At 47.5% G+C, this 6,218-nt stretch overlaps 1 pseudogene; it reads right to left on the minus strand.

Annotated features, from left to right (window-relative positions):
- Positions 1-1,268: 1,268 nt before the first annotated feature.
- Positions 1,269-5,894, minus strand: LOC113875818 (annotated as a pseudogene).
- Positions 5,895-6,218: the final 324 nt, after the last annotated feature.

Here is a 6,218-nt window from a genome sequence, read left to right on the forward strand (position 1 = left end):
ACCTGAATATGAGATATTAAGGCAATATTAACAAGGGACAATGGCACCCCACTCCAGTACTCTTGCCTGGAAAATCCCTTGGATGGAGGAGCCTGGAAGGCTGCAATCCATGGGGTTGCTGAGGGTCAGACACAACTGATTGACTTCACTTTCACTTTTCACTTTCATGCATTGGAGAAGGAAATGGCAACCCACTCCAGTGTTCTTGCCTGGAGAATCCCAGGGACAGGGGAGCCTGGTGCGCTGCCGTCTATGGGGTCGCACAGAGTCAGACACGACTGAAGCGACTTAGCAGCAGCAGCAGCAGCAAGGGACTGGTTCAAAATTGGGAAAGGAGTACGTCAAGGCTGTATATTGTCACCCTGCTTATTTAACTTCTATGCAGAGTACATCATGAGAAATGACGAGCTCGATGAATCACAAGCTGGAATCAAGATTGCCCAGAGAAATATCAACAACCTCAGATATGCAGATGATAGTATTTTAATGGCAGAAAGTGAAGAGGAGATAAAGAGCTTCTTGATGAAAGTGAAAGAGGAGTGTGAAAAACTTGGCTTAAAGCTCAATATTCAAAAAACTAAGATCGTGGCATCTGGTCCCATCACTTCATGGCAAATAGATGGGGAAAATGTGGAAACAGTGTTAGATTTTATTTTCTTGGGCTCCAAAATCAATGTGGCCAGTGACTGCAGCCATGAAATTAAAAGACATTTGCTCCTTGGAAGAATAGCTATGACAAACCTAGACAGTATATTAAAAAGCAGAGACATCACTTTGCTGACAAAGGTACATATAGTCAAAGCTATGGTTTTTCCAGTAGTTGCATATGGATGTGATAGGTGGACCATAAAGAAGGCTGAGTGCTGAAGAACTGATGCTTTTGAACTGTGGTGCTGGAGAAGACTTTGAGAGTCACTTGGACTGCAAGGAGATCCAACCAGCCAATCCTAAAGGAAATTAACCCTGAATATTCATTGGAGAGACTGATGCTGAAGTTGAAGCTCTAATACTTTGGTCACCTGATGTGAAGAGCTGACTCAATGGAAAAGACCATGATACTGGGAAAGATTGAGGGCAGGAGGAGAAGTGGGTGACAGAGGATGAGACGGTTGGATGGCATCCCTGACTTGATGGACATGAATCTGAGCAAGCTCCAGGAGATAGTGAAGGACAGATAAGCTTGGCATGATGCAGTCCATGGGGTGGCAAAGAGTTGGTCAAGACTTAGGGACTGAACAACAACAAGGTAATATTAACAGCAGCCCCTACTCAGCCAACATTACATAGCCTATGCCACCACTTTCTTGTCTTAAATCTAGAAGGACATTTAGAAAGCAGCATGAAGGCAGAAGGTGATTCATCTCCATGAGTCCAAGGCCCCCGGTCAAGGTGTAGTGGAGTCTTACCTGAGGACAAGGACGGAAAATGCCATGAGAGTGTAAGCAAGCAGGGTCACAACCGACAAGAAGTCCACAAGATCACTGAGCTCGAAGAGTAATGCCATGACCCCTAGAATGGAGGGCACAATCAAGATGGAAGGAGGGAGCGAGAAACCACTGGAAATATCCAAGTTAAAAATGTCAATCAAGGAAGGAGTCGGTTTTGTTTATTCACCTGCGAGGTTTCTGGAAGACATGATGGCCATGATGGGGGCGCCTGTGCGGGCACGGACCTGGGCAAGTCCCCGAAAAGGAGCCTGTCCTCTGCCATCGCATAGATCACCTGAGACATGGGGAACATGGCACTGTGGAGTCTGGAAGAGAAAGTGGGAGCGTGTGTGAGATGGTGCAGAAGCAGGAGAGACCAGGGCGTCTGCTCCTTGGTCTACACGGGGTAAGGTGCCTTTCCATCTGGTTTCTCAATCCCAAGGGATGGGACTGGCATCTGACAGGAGATGGGGAGAAAGCCAAGATACTGACCTGTACGTAACAGCACAAATGATGCCGACACTCAGGACGTATCTGGCAGAAATCCGCCCACCGTGCAGAAATGTCTGTGATAAGGGGTTGTCAGGCTGAATCTGGTAGTAGGGCAGGATGAGGGTGAGGGATGCTGAGACACCGAAATAGGCCAAAAAACAGACGAAGATGGAGAACGTGATGCCCACGGGGATGGACCACTGAGGATTCAGGGCTTCTTCACCTGCAGGTTGGGAGGAAGTACTGGGTCAGGGATACGCACTGGGGTGAAAGTGCAAAATCCCCTTTCCTCTGTAACCTCCAAGTGATACCTGTGTCCAAGGGCAGCCTAGGCTGTGGCCCAGATGGGGACACACAGGGCCCAGGTTACCTCTAGAGACAACGGCGTCAAAGCCAACAAATGCGTAGAAGCATAGAACCGCTCCGTGGAGAACCCCATCAAAGCCAAAAGGCACAAACCCTCCAGAACCCAGAGGGCCCAACCTATGGTGAGAGAAGGAATGAGGAAGAACGTGGGGGAGGTTGTTCAGCCATCTCTGAGCTCCTTGGTTAATATCATGAGTCCTGGGCTCCAACATGCCATTAACTGAGTCTGTCAGTGCAGATCTCTGTAGTCCCCACCAGAGTCGCAGCTCTGCATAAACCATCCCCCACACCGAGCATTAGAATGGCCCAAGGTACCCTCCTAACCTCGCGGTGCCACTGGATTCAGACGTGTTCCGTGTGTAGTCCTGTTACATGAGCTGCCAATTGTGCAGGCCTCCCTTAATGAAGCCCGAGAGGATGATGAGGCTTTGAACCAAAATGTTGATGCCTGTGAGCACTTTGTTAAACAGAGCTGAGTCACGAACCCCCAGCACCTGTAGTCCTGTGGAAAAGATGGGAAATGAGACATCCTAGGTAACTAAGTCCACAGACATGGAAAGTAGACCAGGGGTTGCCAGACTAGCTGGGGATTGAGACGGGGGAGATGGACAGTGACTGCTCAGTGGATACCGGGTTTCTTTTTCGTTGTGATGAAAATATTTGAAACTAGATGGAGGTGATTGTCATACAGCACTGTGAATATACTAGACTGAATTGCCCCTGACTTGTACGCTTTAAGGTGGTTCATCTCTAACTGTGGCCATTATCTCATGATACGCAGGTCTACCAAATCATGACGCCGTACACATCTTAATCAATGTTGCACATCAATTATGTTTCAGTAAAGTTGGTAAAGAATCATAGATGGATAACTTTATGTTATATGAATTTCCTTTCAGTTAAAAACACGTCTTTGGTCTCAGTAAAGAGGAAGAAACATGTCAGTCTAAGTAAATAATTCTCACGAGGGGATGACTTTATAATAATTCACACTAAGAAATAATTCCCCAGGGGACTCTTGGCAATGTCTGGAGACAGTCTGGAGGGTGGGAATCACCTGTATCTCGAGAATAAAGGCCAGGGGTGCTACTCAACACCTGATGATGATATTTAAAACAAGCCTAAAATGTACAGGACATCTCCCCACACCAAGAATGATCCAGCCCAAAATGTCAGTGTCACCAAGGGTGGGAAACACTGGCCGATGACTTGCCTTCCTGTCTCTCGAATCCTAGACACTGCTTTTCAGTTCTAATCCCCTTCCATTTTGCTCCCCAGCCCCCTGCCCTTTCCCATCCCTCCACCCTGCAATCTTCCCCTCTGGTCACTGGGCCCGGTCTTACCCATGAACAGCAGCACCAGGGCCAAGGCCAGAAAGTCTGGGTACTTGGCCAGGAAGTGGGGCACGTGTACAGAGAAAGTTCCTTGTAACGCCTGAGAGATGTGGTTCCCAATGAGGCTGTCAAAGATGTAGCTCCAGGCCCTGGCCAAAATGGTGGTGCCTGCAGTGGCAGAAGGAACAGACATTAATTGAACTCCTAATATGCACCATGAGATGAATTTTTGGGAAACAGACAAAACACCTAATCTGAAAATGTTTTCCACTCCCTCCTGCCCATGGGATAGGGAGAGAATACCCAGATGATTCACAATTTAGGTCAACTATTTACTATGTGAAGAGGAAATCAATGTTATGTTAGAAAAGAAAACAGGGCAGTAAGAAACGGAGGGCTGGAAGATGAGGGTTGAATTTTTAAATTGAGGTGTAAGAGAACATCCTGTGAAGGCAACAACAGAGCAAAGACTTCAATATGGCGAAGGGATGAGCCTGCGGGCCATGCCTCCCCCTCACGCGCTCCCTACAGGTCCCTTTCTTTCTGGATTCTTGGTCCAATTGTTTAAGGAAAGAAGGAGAGAGCTGAGTAGAATGAAACTGTGGGGTTTTCTTGCCACTGTTACCTCCCCCTGCAAGGTCAGTAAAAAAGTGCTCATGAATGAGCAAACACCCCAATCCCCACTTCTAGTTACCTAATCTCAAGCCGCACACCATGCTTATCTCATTATCTCACCAAGGACTAAGGACAGGATGAGGTTCCAGCCAGTGATAAAGGCATACAGCTGACCCACGTGACATAGCAGTACAGATACACAGAACCGGACCGTGGTACCCGGGCCCATAACTTGGCATAGCAGAACTCTGACAGGAGAGAAAACAAGGCGGCCACCAAGAAGCAGATGACGATCGCTGGTCCAGTTATGTACTTGACCGTTTTACCAATCAGGATGTAGATGGCAGCTCTCAGGATCTTGCCTACATCCAAGATCACCAGGTCAAGGGTGTTCAGAGGAGTTCTGCGGCTCTCAGACTTCTCCTGGGGCTCCAGTGGCCGCCTGCGGACCAGCTTCCAACCGAACTGGTGAACGTACCGACGCAGCATCTAGACACAGCTGAGGAGGCTCCGGTCTGCTGAGGAAACAAGACACGAAGCCGTCAGGAATGTCCATCCACTCTTGGACCTGGGAGTTGAGTTCTATGAAGCAATGGAGTGATGGGGAGCTGGTGGTAATCGGACATAGGAGACAAGTTCTCTGCCTCTGAGCTCTGGTTTCGTCAAACGTAAAGAAGACCTTTAGTATGTTTCAAGAGAAGTGAGGGCAAGGGGAACACGACTCCCCAAAATGTCCCACTTTGACATGGGTATTGTTTTGGACTGAAGGCAATTTAGACCCAGAAGACTCAGGAGAAGCTCCTTGCCTCTCTCTCAACTGCTCAAAAGAGGTATAGATTAGGGGACCTATGCCAGGAAGAGAGCTATTCCCAGAGAGAATTTTTATCTCAAAAAGACCTGGAGCAGCCAACATTTGTTCACCAAGCACTTGCTCTTCCCATCATCCTGTGACTTGTCTTCCTCCCCTTTGAACCCCCAGGCCCTGACCCCCTTCTCCTTAGATATGAGCTTCAATTGCTTGAATGTCTTTGGGCCTTAGAGTTTTTATCAGACTCGAATACATAGCAAATTAAACTCGTTCATCTGACTTATGTCAACTTGTTAGACTGAGCAAAGAGCCTAGAGGGAAAAGCTTTGTGCCCCTAGCGAATGAAAAGCTTCTAATGGTGCCTGGCACACTGTTAATTACATGCTTATTTTACAGGGTGATTTGAGTGGAGAAGAATGCTGATTTTTTAATTGAAATTGACCAGCTCTGCTGGTTCATATCCAGTTCTGCCAGTCTGGTTTTGCACAAACTACATACAGTCTTTGTCCTCCTTTCCTGTATAAAATGAGGGAAATTATTATCATCATGATTTCCTTCCTTCCTTGATATGTGTGAAGTGACTCTTATAGGAGCTTGCTGATCAGAGAGCTCAGACTACGTGTATTTCTTCACCAAGGATCCTGCAATCTCCCAGCTTTCTGTTTCATTGCTTGCAGAGGAAAATGGAATAGGAACTCTGCTTTGGGGCAGAAGGAGATGGAATTTGTAGGGAGGCACAGACTCAAGCCCAGTTCAGTCTAACCAGAGTGGCCTCCCAACTGCCTGAAGGGAGGGGGGACTAACCTTTACTCTGAATCAGAAACGACAAGACTTTCTTTCTTGCTGCTGTGGGGCATGAGATGTCCCCTCACTACACTGCTCTGCAGGGCTAGGCTGACCCAGGGACCACAAGTCACCATCAGGGGGCTTCCACCCATGATACTCCAAAGTCCAAGTTTAACATTTTTGTTCAGAGCAAGCATTCAAACAGCCAAGAAACTCTGATTCGGATCTTGGCTCCTCAAACACCCCCGTGTCTTTGAACAAGTCATTTACTTCTCTGCACCTGTGCTTCGTTCTTGTTCAAGTACTGCTGATGAAGCTTTGTGCATCGTGAGTAGGAATGTGAACTGTTACAGCTGCTGCGGATAAAGTATTGTGTGTTCCTCCAAAAAT

The sequence above is a fragment of the Bos indicus x Bos taurus genome, chromosome 18, assembly GCF_003369695.1.
Source record: "Bos indicus x Bos taurus breed Angus x Brahman F1 hybrid chromosome 18, Bos_hybrid_MaternalHap_v2.0, whole genome shotgun sequence".
Lineage (NCBI taxonomy): Eukaryota > Metazoa > Chordata > Mammalia > Artiodactyla > Bovidae > Bos > Bos indicus x Bos taurus.